We start from the raw sequence: 14,485 nt of genomic DNA, 5'->3' as shown, positions 1-14,485 counted from the left end.
TAAAGCGCTATATACACCGATATGTATGTATTGCATTGTATTTGGGACAGCGGCCCTCATTTCAAGGTCATATAACTCCAGACACAGAGAATTAAAATTGATGCGAACGCTGCACATAGCTTTCAAGCTTCAGTGAAGGCCGTGAAAACGTACATACATGTGATATCTTTGTTTCCTTTATTTTAAACAAATGTTTTTAACGCGATTTGACTTTGGATGTGCGCGGTCGACCGCTCATGTTTGATGAGGCTCTGTTGTAAATTTTTAGGTCGCAATATCCCATTTGAGTTCAGACATTGTCATAAGTTGAGAACATAAGGCAGGAAAAGCAGAAAAGGCGGTTTCTTGCTGGACATCCACACAGCCAGCCTTTTCGTGTGTACCAGTCCGTCTGAAAAGAGCAAGTATTGTGTCCCGTTGTCTGAAGCAAACCTTTTCGCTCCGGTGTTGGTCTTTCTTTAATTATTACCTCCTGCTTCGATTGGAAGTCCAGTTTAGAAAATTCTTTCAATTTAGATATGTAATCTTCCATTCTGAATGTGAGGCCAAGCAACACGAAAAAATGACTGCAGGGTTGCACTTTACTTGGTAACTGTTTACTGTAGCTTGCTGTCCCTAATTCTATTATTCTGCAGCCGTGGAGTCGCAAGTATCTCTGGAATCACAAGCGCCCCCTGTCATGAGGCGGGAGAACTGTGTGCCTCACCTACGCAGTTTTGATAAAAATAAAACAAAATAAACACTGTAGTACGGTGTTTATAATGTACAGTGACTGTACATTATATACACCAGCTAAACTGTAGAAATGTAGTTCATATACTAAACGTGTTTGAACGCTTTAATAGCGATATGCAGAAGGGCAGCAGAGCAAGCCAGCACAGTTAGCATAGTGATTGTGCAATCCATGTTGAGGCTCAGCCGGCTGCTGCCTCACCGCTCGTCTCTACTTAGTATTTGAACGGTAAATGTGAAAATTCAGAGATTTTGGAAAGTTAAATGGACAAGAACTTTAAAGTACAAATCACTAAATCCATATAACTGTTTAATTTATTTTTTCATTTGATATTTCCATGACATGTTTCCATGATGACAGGTGAGGCACTGCCTCACCTGCCTCCCCTGACTGCACGTCACTGCCTGGAAGAGTCCATTGTCTGTCATCCGTGGTCCACTGTGAGGCTTTATTGTGTTTTGTTTCCTTCCCTATATTCACTGTGGGCAAGGCGTCTCCCCAGTCATTGCACCTATCTCACCTTCACACCTGCCTGTCTTCACCTTGTCAGCCACATTCACCCCTGACAGGGCCGAGGAGCCACCCGATGCCAGTTTGTGATCTGTCTTTCCAGCCCTACTCCCCTCTGCCAAGCTGTTACATTCAAGCCTTCTTGTTAACCTCGATTTGGTTTTCATGACTGTCTTTGGTTTCTACCTCCTCACCTTGTTCATCTTTTTGACAAGAAACCAGTTCTGAATTCATCATGTCTGCCCGTGGGCTTTGGGCTCACTCCAAGATCAGCTTATCATTCATGCGTTTTTTCTTGTGAGTGGGATCGTACATGTACTTCGGGGCGTTCTCTTCTAACTAGGAGTGTATAACTGATGTTCTTTGTTTCTGACCGAGCCAATACTGTATGTATCTATGTATATAAACATTCTATATGATACGGATATAATATGGATACGATAAATACAATTTAAAAATTAGAATGCCGTAATGTATAGTTAATGTGACACAAATGCATTACACTGCTGTTTGAAATAGTTAATGATCTTTGAGTTAAATCAAACAATTGTCTAAAATATCCTTTTTTCTGCTTTACAGAAATGATAACACCTACATATATAACTTTCAATACAAATATTGAACTATTTTCAAATTAAATATGGATACAAAAACTTGTTAGGTATCGGTTGCAAAAAAATGGAGATTATTTTCTGCCATTGGGCATTACTTTTAGCCAAATATTTCTGCATTCAAAATGATCTTTATACCATGACTGCTTTTAATGAGAGGTGAGATTTCGAAGGCTTTGCAATTTCAACCCCTTTTAATCATTTACAATCATTTACATATGAAAACACCTGGGATATGTTCTCTCTCAGAACAGAGAGAGAGAGAGAGAGAGAGAGAGAGAGAGAGGGAGGAGAGAGAGAGAGAGAGAGAGAGAGAGAGAGAGAGAGAGAGAGAGAGAGAGAGAGAGAGAGAGAGAGAGAGAGAGAGAGAGAGAGAGAGAGAGAGAGAGAGAGAGAGAGAGAGAGAGAGAGAGAGAATGATGATTATAATTCATGAAACATAGGCCCACCAATCTCTTTGGGCAACCAATACGTCTCAACAGGGCCACCCGTATACATCACTGGCAGACATCACTGTATTTTCGTTGGACTTATCCATTACAAACAGCTGAATGGCTGAGGCCGGCTGAGCTGCTACTTTCTGATCCTCCTTTTCCATTGTCATCGGTCACTGACAACTACTCTCTGCAGGACTGGAGCCTTTGAATTATTGAAGAAGTCACTGTCCCAAAGGTGAGACGCCATGTGGAAGTCTTTGTTCTCCAGCCATGACAAGAGCAAAGGCCTTGATGAAACATCCTGGGTTGCTTGCATAACATCCATCACTCCATTGCTCGGCTCATGCGGGGCGTCGAATAAAAGTTTCCTGAGTTCGATAAAACACCAAAATTAAAAGTTTAGGAAGACATCCAATATTTAATGGCTATTGCACCGTGGACATTTAACTGTACATAACGCTGTGTTTATGAAAGTCTGTTGCCCCTCTGTGGACTGTATTATTACATGCATACATGAATAAGTGAATGTTATGTTCCTGAGGCTGCCGGGCTTACCCAGCGCACCAGCTGTAATACCATCCTCACGTTCCCTCTGAGTGCCAGTTATATTGCATTACATAGCCATGATCCTCTAGCTGCATATGAAACCTGATAACAAGCTGCAACCTTTGATTTACCCACCTTGGAGGCCCGCTCAAGCCTCACTTTGTCGGTAAGAGCTCACTGCCCTGAAATCAAAGACATTTTAATCATGCTCATGAAAAGGGCCCAATATATCAAACATGTTAATAAATTCTTATTGATTTTATGTACCATACGTAAAATAATGTATTATTTAAACTCATTCACTGCCATCCCCAAATTTATTGGAGAATTGAAAATGCGATATGAAATGCCATTGCCAAATTTGTTTGCGTTTTGGTTTTCTTGCGGGGTGCCAATGAAGCGCTGGTAAGACCTCTGGCAATGTTTTTTCCCTTTCACGAGGGGGCATCATTTCCCTTTTTTCCATGTTAGCGCTTCGTTACAGCTTCAGCTGTTGTTAAAGCGCTATATACACCGATATGTATGTATTGCATTGTATTTGGGACAGCGGCCCTCATTTCAAGGTCATATAACTCCAGACACAGAGAATTAAAATTGATGCGAACGCTGCACATAGCTTTCAAGCTTCAGTGAAGGCCGTGAAAACGTACATACATGTGATATCTTTGTTTCCTTTATTTTAAATGCACTAAAATGTCACGTTGAAATTTGGAGAAAAAATAAATAAATGCTGCAGGTGAATGCTTGCCATATGCAAACCAATGGCAGATGGTGATCAGTGAATTAAAACCAGCTTTTTGAACCTCATTAACATTGGAGCAGCACTGCCAAATTGTCCTCTGCGGGGCAAGGAGATTTTTTTTCTAGAGATGCAGTTCAATGGCAGTTTTAGAGGCTCCTTGGTTGTCACGTTTAAGTCTAATGTAGTTTACAAAATCGATGGGAAGTTTCTAAGACTATATTTTTGACAAACCATGCAGCAAAAGAAGTGTGTGCGTGTTTGTGTGTGTGTGTGTGTGTCTGTGCGCGTGTGTGTATGTTAGCTCCACTCCCATGTCCCATGAGCAGTTCCATCAGTCGGTAATGTGAATGTTGTCACTTCGTGGAACATCACTGCAACACCCATTGGGTTTTACTGGCCCCCTGCCGCCTGCACATTTAGTAATGCGAAGCACCCTGCAACCCAGTCAGCTGCCCTCCGCAGGTGCTGGCAGCAGATAGATAAACATGTTTTACCTGATGGATTCAACAGCCCCTATATTGTGATCAGCAGCATTTCCAGCTTGTGCCTGCTCACGCTGTCACAGGTTGCCGAGCATCCAGCTGGCGTCATTTTTGTGACCCACCTGATAATTTGTGGTCTTATAAAATAGAAGTGCTGAAAGTGATTGATACTTTAGCTGAAACAAAACTGCATTCATGACTAAAAGCAAATTGGGTATGGGTTGAGGGGGATAATGGGGAGTTTGGGTCAGAAGCTTATAGTCGGTGAAGCAGTGACTTTTTTGCACGTTTATTTCCTCATATCATGGCCAAAAAGAGGTGCAAGCCTTTCCTGAGGTGCATTGTCTTGGTCCAATTGAGCAGGAATCAATTAATCTCAAACTGGTGCGGGCAGCTTCCTGAATTGTTAATAAACTGTGAGAGATGAGCGTGATTGATTCACACTGGCTTGTAACAATATGCAGCTCCTCAGTGCACTCATTTACTTTTGTTCCTCTTTGTCTGCTCCTTTATCTGCATTTATTGTCTTTGCATATTAGAGTGCAGCCTTTGCCCGACATTCTGCACCATAACTCACCAAGATGGTTGTGCTGGCCCTCTACCTGGCTTTGCTATCAGTTTGTTTTTGTGCAGTAGCGTGAAAGATAGCATCTTTGTTCTTGTGTTCTTGCATGTAATTCAGGTGAGCAACAAGCAGTCCTGGTAGATACCGATCATGCTGCACTGGTGTTTGCTGGCAGCGCACATTAAACAGACAGGAAGACATCACCCCCTTCATCTTGGCTGTCAAGATAACATCCTGTCGACTTCACCTGAGACTCAAGATTGTATTTTGACCACCACCGATCACCCCTCTTGCACAGCACTCAGCAGCAGCTCGCCACCTTAGAGATCTTATTGGCGAGAGACGTGGTGCGGAATAAAAATAGGAAGATGAACAGCCTTGGCAAGGGTACATTTTAATACTGCAACTATAAAAGATATGTTGGAATATGTAAGGTCGTTCCGAGTACAAAAAGGAAATGAGAAGGAGAAACGAATGGAGAATTAAAAGCACTGGTTAAGTCCATATTTCCACTATGTTCCCAGCGACCTCTGCTTTGGCGAGAATTTGAAACTGTCAAAATATTTGCTGTAGCGGTTATAGATGAGAAACCCCATTGTAAAACATGGCAAATGCAACAAAGCCTGACATTATTGTTGCGCATAACAGCCTGCAAAGCACTCTGTTGAAGGCCGGGAAGTTCTGAGTCCCGAGACAGCTCATGGTTCTTAAGTTGGGTCATGTTCAGCTGTATTTGATGCATGTTTTGGCCCATTATTAGGACCGACGTGATAATGTGCCTTACATTGAACTATAGTCTGATATGGTATATGAATAATGGGCTCTTTTGCTTGTTTTGGTGTAAGGCATGGATTCATGAATTAGTTGTTGTCAATCAACTCTGCCCACGTCACAAACCTGCTCCAAACCCACCATGTCTGATCAGTAGAAAATCCTGACAGAACAAAAGATACATGATGGATTAGATACACTGAACTTAAACGTGACCGTTGTAGCCATGCATGTTGTGTAAATGTAGTGTGATATCATGAGAGGCTAGCTCTCAGCGGGACGGGACAAGAAGTGCAATGGACGACAGGTTTGGATACAAACAAAAGGTTTTAATCAAGGGTTCCAGGGGGAATTCACAAGCAACAAAGGTTTGAATAGTGTCTCTTCCAATACTTATCAAAATAAAGTCTCTTCTGATACTTAAATCCAACTAAAGTCTCTTCTGCTCCTTAAATCCAAATCCAACTGACCAAATCCAAAAAGTCTCTTCTGAGGTAAAAACTGAAGACGGGGTTCTTTACAAGAGTCTCTAGGCCTCACCCCTCTTGACGTCCTCGTCATGTAGCCTCGCCACCTTAGCTAGGTTCAAATCCAGTGTCCAGTCGTGTGGTCCCAACTGGCAATGAGTTCCACGCAGCAATCAACTTCTCCACAGAGCACAGCAATCGAGCTTGTCTTTCCCCAAGCTCCACACTCAGAGGCTCTCTGCCTTAAGAGCCCTGCTTTCCAATCAAGCCCTGATCAGCCGCAGGTGTGTGGTTTGAATTGCTGTCTTCCACCAGCTGGGGCCAAGACTCTCTCTGGGTGGAGCCATCTCGTGACATCACAGTAGTTTATCAAAGTCTTCAAAGACCCAAATTAACTCATTCACTGCCAGACGGTGTGCAAACATGTGTTCACTCCAGTGCCAGCGTTTTTCTCATTTCCACTCAAATTGCAGGACCCGCAGAATATTGAGTTTTAGGACTACATAAACATTCAATGCAGCATAAGGAATCTTAGACTCTCTTCTTTCATCAGAAAAAAAAGAGTTAATTCCTAAATTATATGGATCTGGAGTTATATGAGCTTGAAATGAGGGTGACTGTCCAAAATACAATGCATATTGGTTTACATAGCGCTTTAATAACAGCTGAAGCTGGAACAAAGCATTAACATGGTAAAAGGGAAATGCTGCCCCTCATGGAAGGGAAAAACATTGCCAGAGGTCCTACCAGCGCTTTAGTAGCACCCCCGCAAGAAAAACAAAAACCCGAACAAATTAGGGAATGGCGCTCCATGTCATATTTTCAATTCTCGAATAAATTCAGGGATGGCAGTGAATGAGTTAATCCAGAGTGTGTCTCTGATTCAACGTTTTTCAGAAATACATTTTTGTTCAATACATTATTTCCCACAGATTCGGGAATGCTCTGCAACCTTTGAACGCTGTTCCACTGTACTCTCACACTTTTACGGCCAAAATGCAATGCCAAGCCAACAGCTCTTTACTGTTTTTTTTCATGTCTGCTTTTATGTCGCACATATTGTCGCAGAGCAAAGCTAAAATGGTTACCGATTCTTTGAGTGAGCTCAGTTGTACACTACTGTCGGATGGTAAACAAATTGCTTGTTTTGCTCAAAATCTTCTCAAACAACTCTTTCCTAAAATAAATCAAAATCAAATCATATCAAAATAATATTCCTCCAATCACAAATGCCAGCATTGATGCAGACTGGGGACATGACTGAGTTCAAATCAAGCGACTCCCAAAGTAGCCTGATCCAAGCTATGTTTTTGTATGCAGCAATATAGTCAACGCCGCAGTAAGGTGTACCTGAGAGAATAGAAGATGGGAGATCAGAGACATACTGTGTAAACGCATTAGAGGAAATGAAAAGTAAAAACGGAAGTTTTGCAATATTTTTTTGCCCACGTACATTGAGAAGTGTCTGACTTGATAGCCTCTTCGGGTGCCTTTTTTTTGTTAATGCTTTTCTCGACTCGCGTAGGATCTTTTTCCTCTCGGTGCTCTCCAATCTCTTCTCCCTTGCCTCTCAGGTGTATTAAAGCTGAGGCCGATCCGTCCCATTGCCATCCATCCTCTACATTCCATATCTTCTCCTTCTCCCGTATCACTCCTCCATCTTCCACCCCCACTTTCCCCGTGCTCACCGTGCCTTCTATTTTTTTTCTCTGCTAGAGGTGTCTGTTGCTGGTCCAACATGGGAATCTCTCTGAGGTGGTACCATCTACTTCAGTGGTCAGTTATTAATTACTGGACGATACCTCATCTGTTTTCCGCCTGCCAACAGAAGCAATTACTTCTCTCCCGACTTTCCTCCCTCGTCTGCATCAGAAATGACGCGATAACCAGAAACCCAAATTACTCCCGCTGATGAGACAATCATTGAGCACTGGGGATAATGGGGAGTTTGGGTCAGAAGCTTATAGTCGGTGAAGCAGTGACTTTTTTGCACGTTTATTTCCTCATATCATGGCCAAAAAGAGGTGCAAGCCTTTCCTGAGGTGCATTGTCTTGGTCCAATTGAGCAGGAATCAATTAATCTCAAACTGGTGCGGGCAGCTTCCTGAATTGTTAATAAACTGTGAGAGATGAGCGTGATTGATTCACACTGGCTTGTAACAATATGCAGCTCCTCAGTGCACTCATTTACTTTTGTTCCTCTTTGTCTGCTCCTTTATCTGCATTTATTGTCTTTGCATATTAGAGTGCAGCCTTTGCCCGACATTCTGCACCATAACTCACCAAGATGGTTGTGCTGGCCCTCTACCTGGCTTTGCTATCAGTTTGTTTTTGTGCAGTAGCGTGAAAGATAGCATCTTTGTTCTTGTGTTCTTGCATGTAATTCAGGTGAGCAACAAGCAGTCCTGGTAGATACCGATCATGCTGCACTGGTGTTTGCTGGCAGCGCACATTAAACAGACAGGAAGACATCACCCCCTTCATCTTGGCTGTCAAGATAACATCCTGTCGACTTCACCTGAGACTCAAGATTGTATTTTGACCACCACCGATCACCCCTCTTGCACAGCACTCAGCAGCAGCTCGCCACCTTAGAGATCTTATTGGCGAGAGACGTGGTGCGGAATAAAAATAGGAAGATGAACAGCCTTGGCAAGGGTACATTTTAATACTGCAACTATAAAAGATATGTTGGAATATGTAAGGTCGTTCCGAGTACAAAAAGGAAATGAGAAGGAGAAACGAATGGAGAATTAAAAGCACTGGTTAAGTCCATATTTCCACTATGTTCCCAGCGACCTCTGCTTTGGCGAGAATTTGAAACTGTCAAAATATTTGCTGTAGCGGTTATAGATGAGAAACCCCATTGTAAAACATGGCAAATGCAACAAAGCCTGACATTATTGTTGCGCATAACAGCCTGCAAAGCACTCTGTTGAAGGCCGGGAAGTTCTGAGTCCCGAGACAGCTCATGGTTCTTAAGTTGGGTCATGTTCAGCTGTATTTGATGCATGTTTTGGCCCATTATTAGGACCGACGTGATAATGTGCCTTACATTGAACTATAGTCTGATATGGTATATGAATAATGGGCTCTTTTGCTTGTTTTGGTGTAAGGCATGGATTCATGAATTAGTTGTTGTCAATCAACTCTGCCCACGTCACAAACCTGCTCCAAACCCACCATGTCTGATCAGTAGAAAATCCTGACAGAACAAAAGATACATGATGGATTAGATACACTGAACTTAAACGTGACCGTTGTAGCCATGCATGTTGTGTAAATGTAGTGTGATATCATGAGAGGCTAGCTCTCAGCGGGACGGGACAAGAAGTGCAATGGACGACAGGTTTGGATACAAACAAAAGGTTTTAATCAAGGGTTCCAGGGGGAATTCACAAGCAACAAAGGTTTGAATAGTGTCTCTTCCAATACTTATCAAAATAAAGTCTCTTCTGATACTTAAATCCAACTAAAGTCTCTTCTGCTCCTTAAATCCAAATCCAACTGACCAAATCCAAAAAGTCTCTTCTGAGGTAAAAACTGAAGACGGGGTTCTTTACAAGAGTCTCTAGGCCTCACCCCTCTTGACGTCCTCGTCATGTAGCCTCGCCACCTTAGCTAGGTTCAAATCCAGTGTCCAGTCGTGTGGTCCCAACTGGCAATGAGTTCCACGCAGCAATCAACTTCTCCACAGAGCACAGCAATCGAGCTTGTCTTTCCCCAAGCTCCACACTCAGAGGCTCTCTGCCTTAAGAGCCCTGCTTTCCAATCAAGCCCTGATCAGCCGCAGGTGTGTGGTTTGAATTGCTGTCTTCCACCAGCTGGGGCCAAGACTCTCTCTGGGTGGAGCCATCTCGTGACATCACAGTAGTTTATCAAAGTCTTCAAAGACCCAAATTAACTCATTCACTGCCAGACGGTGTGCAAACATGTGTTCACTCCAGTGCCAGCGTTTTTCTCATTTCCACTCAAATTGCAGGACCCGCAGAATATTGAGTTTTAGGACTACATAAACATTCAATGCAGCATAAGGAATCTTAGACTCTCTTCTTTCATCAGAAAAAAAAGAGTTAATTCCTAAATTATATGGATCTGGAGTTATATGAGCTTGAAATGAGGGTGACTGTCCAAAATACAAAAAAAAAAAAAGCTGGAACAAAAAAAAAAAAAAAAAAAAAAAAAAAAAAAAAAAAAAAAAAAAAAAAAATTTTTTTTTTTTTTTTTTTTTTTTTTTTTTTTTTTTTCCCACAGATTCGGGAATGCTCTGCAACCTTTGAACGCTGTTCCAAAAAAAAAAACCCCCCCCCCCCCTTTTATGTCGCACATATTGTCGCAGAGCAAAGCTAAAATGGTTACCGATTCTTTGAGTGAGCTCAGTTGTACACTACTGTCGGATGGTAAACAAATTGCTTGTTTTGCTCAAAATCTTCTCAAACAACTCTTTCCTAAAATAAATCAAAATCAAATCATATCAAAATAATATTCCTCCAATCACAAATGCCAGCATTGATGCAGACTGGGGACATGACTGAGTTCAAATCAAGCGACTCCCAAAGTAGCCTGATCCAAGCTATGTTTTTGTATGCAGCAATATAGTCAACGCCGCAGTAAGGTGTACCTGAGAGAATAGAAGATGGGAGATCAGAGACATACTGTGTAAACGCATTAGAGGAAATGAAAAGTAAAAACGGAAGTTTTGCAATATTTTTTTGCCCACGTACATTGAGAAGTGTCTGACTTGATAGCCTCTTCGGGTGCCTTTTTTTTGTTAATGCTTTTCTCGACTCGCGTAGGATCTTTTTCCTCTCGGTGCTCTCCAATCTCTTCTCCCTTGCCTCTCAGGTGTATTAAAGCTGAGGCCGATCCGTCCCATTGCCATCCATCCTCTACATTCCATATCTTCTCCTTCTCCCGTATCACTCCTCCATCTTCCACCCCCACTTTCCCCGTGCTCACCGTGCCTTCTATTTTTTTTCTCTGCTAGAGGTGTCTGTTGCTGGTCCAACATGGGAATCTCTCTGAGGTGGTACCATCTACTTCAGTGGTCAGTTATTAATTACTGGACGATACCTCATCTGTTTTCCGCCTGCCAACAGAAGCAATTACTTCTCTCCCGACTTTCCTCCCTCGTCTGCATCAGAAATGACGCGATAACCAGAAACCCAAATTACTCCCGCTGATGAGACAATCATTGAGCACTGGGGAGAAGAGCAGAGATTTTTCAGCCCAGTGCTTTGATTTGCCCGTCAGGGTAATGACATCTCAATTTAGTTTGGGATGCTTCCCGAACACATTTGTGGGCCTTTTCCAATTTTCAGCTTTTGAAACACTCGGAGATCAAGAAAGAATGATTATGTCAGTGAATTAAAAGAGCAAATTGCGTTTTGGTCTGTGTGTGTGTCTGTGTGTGTTTTCTTGTGTCATTTTCTCCTTAAAAGGGAGAGCATACTCTGTCTAACCTTGCCTGCCAAGCTGAATTCTTGCAGCATTTATGAGTTCACAAAACAACTCTAAAATCCACAAAAACAATGATTTGCTACAAACCGTACCAGCGGTTGTGCAAAAGAATCGAAAACCAACGGTGTGTTTAAGGGTGGGAATTAATTCTGTTCTCGCAAGGATTACCCAGTTTCCTTTTTGAACTAAGATCTGTGTGAGGCGCTTTGTGCATGAGTCATCCTGGATTTGGTGAGAGTTTACCTCATTCACTGCCATTCCCGAATTTATTCGGTTTATGATTAATATGATGTGGAGCGCCATTCCAGAATTTGTTTGGGTGTTGGTTTTTCTTGCTTGTCAATAAAGCGCTGGTCAGACCTCTGGCCATGTTTTTCCCTTCCACGAGGGCAGCATTTGCCTTTTCAGAATCAGAATAGAATCAGAATCAGAATCAGAATACCTTTATTCGTCCCGCAATGGGGAAATTTGCAGTCCACAGCAGCAATTGAAGAGGGATGGGGTTGGGGTGGGAGTGAAAGGATAGAAAACAAGATATTCTAAGCATAACAAAATAAAAATGTCAACTGTATACTGTGCAAATGTAGATGTGCAAAAACCGTTCTATAAACAAGACTGTACATAGTGCAGAATCAAGAGATGCATTTAGATATATTGCAACAACCCATATTTACAAGTGTCCAGTTTTTTTTTTTTTTTTTTTTTTTTTTCACATGTGATCATTGGGAATTGTGAAGCCTGACAGCAGTCGGTAGGAACGAGCGGCGGTACCTCTCCTTCTTGCAGCGCGGGTGTAATAGTCTCTGGCTAAGCACTCTGTTGAAGGCCGGGAAGTTCTGAGTCCCGAGACAGCTCATGGTTCTTAAGTTGGGTCATGTTCAGCTGTATTTGATGCATGTTTTGGCCCATTATTAGGACCGACGTGATAATGTGCCTTACATTGAACTATAGTCTGATATGGTATATGAATAATGGGCTCTTTTGCTTGTTTTGGTGTAAGGCATGGATTCATGAATTAGTTGTTGTCAATCAACTCTGCCCACGTCACAAACCTGCTCCAAACCCACCATGTCTGATCAGTAGAAAATCCTGACAGAACAAAAGATACATGATGGATTAGATACACTGAACTTAAACGTGACCGTTGTAGCCATGCATGTTGTGTAAATGTAGTGTGATATCATGAGAGGCTAGCTCTCAGCGGGACGGGACAAGAAGTGCAATGGACGACAGGTTTGGATACAAACAAAAGGTTTTAATCAAGGGTTCCAGGGGGAATTCACAAGCAACAAAGGTTTGAATAGTGTCTCTTCCAATACTTATCAAAATAAAGTCTCTTCTGATACTTAAATCCAACTAAAGTCTCTTCTGCTCCTTAAATCCAAATCCAACTGACCAAATCCAAAAAGTCTCTTCTGAGGTAAAAACTGAAGACGGGGTTCTTTACAAGAGTCTCTAGGCCTCACCCCTCTTGACGTCCTCGTCATGTAGCCTCGCCACCTTAGCTAGGTTCAAATCCAGTGTCCAGTCGTGTGGTCCCAACTGGCAATGAGTTCCACGCAGCAATCAACTTCTCCACAGAGCACAGCAATCGAGCTTGTCTTTCCCCAAGCTCCACACTCAGAGGCTCTCTGCCTTAAGAGCCCTGCTTTCCAATCAAGCCCTGATCAGCCGCAGGTGTGTGGTTTGAATTGCTGTCTTCCACCAGCTGGGGCCAAGACTCTCTCTGGGTGGAGCCATCTCGTGACATCACAGTAGTTTATCAAAGTCTTCAAAGACCCAAATTAACTCATTCACTGCCAGACGGTGTGCAAACATGTGTTCACTCCAGTGCCAGCGTTTTTCTCATTTCCACTCAAATTGCAGGACCCGCAGAATATTGAGTTTTAGGACTACATAAACATTCAATGCAGCATAAGGAATCTTAGACTCTCTTCTTTCATCAGAAAAAAAAGAGTTAATTCCTAAATTATATGGATCTGGAGTTATATGAGCTTGAAATGAGGGTGACTGTCCAAAATACAATGCATATTGGTTTACATAGCGCTTTAATAACAGCTGAAGCTGGAACAAAGCATTAACATGGTAAAAGGGAAATGCTGCCCCTCATGGAAGGGAAAAACATTGCCAGAGGTCCTACCAGCGCTTTAGTAGCACCCCCGCAAGAAAAACAAAAACCCGAACAAATTAGGGAATGGCGCTCCATGTCATATTTTCAATTCTCGAATAAATTCAGGGATGGCAGTGAATGAGTTAATCCAGAGTGTGTCTCTGATTCAACGTTTTTCAGAAATACATTTTTGTTCAATACATTATTTCCCACAGATTCGGGAATGCTCTGCAACCTTTGAACGCTGTTCCACTGTACTCTCACACTTTTACGGCCAAAATGCAATGCCAAGCCAACAGCTCTTTACTGTTTTTTTTCATGTCTGCTTTTATGTCGCACATATTGTCGCAGAGCGAAGCTAAAATGGTTACCGATTCTTTGAGTGAGCTCAGTTGTACACTACTGTCGGATGGTAAACAAATTGCTTGTTTTGCTCAAAATATTCTCAAACAACTCTTTCCTAAAATAAATCAAAATCAAATCAAATCAAAATAATATTCCTCCAATCACAAATGCCAGCATTGATGCAGACTGGGGACATGACTGAGTTCAAATCAAGCGACTCCCAAAGTAGCCTGATCCAAGCTATGTTTTTGTATGCAGCAATATAGTCAACACCGCAGTAAGGTGTACCTGAGAGAATAGAAGATGGGAGATCAGAGACATACTGTGTAAACGCATTAGAGGAAATGAAAAGTAAAAACGGAAGTTTTGCAATATTTTTTTGCCCACGTACATTGAGAAGTGTCTGACTTGATAGCCTCTTCGGGTGCCTTTTTTTTTGTTAATGCTTTTCTCGACTCGCGTAGGATCTTTTTCCTCTCGGTGCTCTCCAATCTCTTCTCCCTTGCCTCTCAGGTGTATTAAAGCTGAGGCCGATCCGTCCCATTGCCATCCATCCTCTACATTCCCTATCTTCTCCTTCTCCCGTATCACTCCTCCATCTTCCACCCCCACTTTCCCCGTGCTCACCGTGCCTTCTATTTTTTTTCTCTGCTAGAGGTGTCTGTTGCTGGTCCAACATGGGAATCTCTCTGAGGTGGTACCATCT

The sequence above is a fragment of the Hippocampus bargibanti genome, linkage group LG01, assembly GCF_051943395.1.
Source record: "Hippocampus bargibanti isolate YZ-2025 linkage group LG01, ASM5194339v1, whole genome shotgun sequence".
NCBI classification, from domain to species: Eukaryota; Metazoa; Chordata; class Actinopteri; order Syngnathiformes; family Syngnathidae; genus Hippocampus; species Hippocampus bargibanti.
This window is presented reverse-complemented; position numbering follows the sequence as displayed.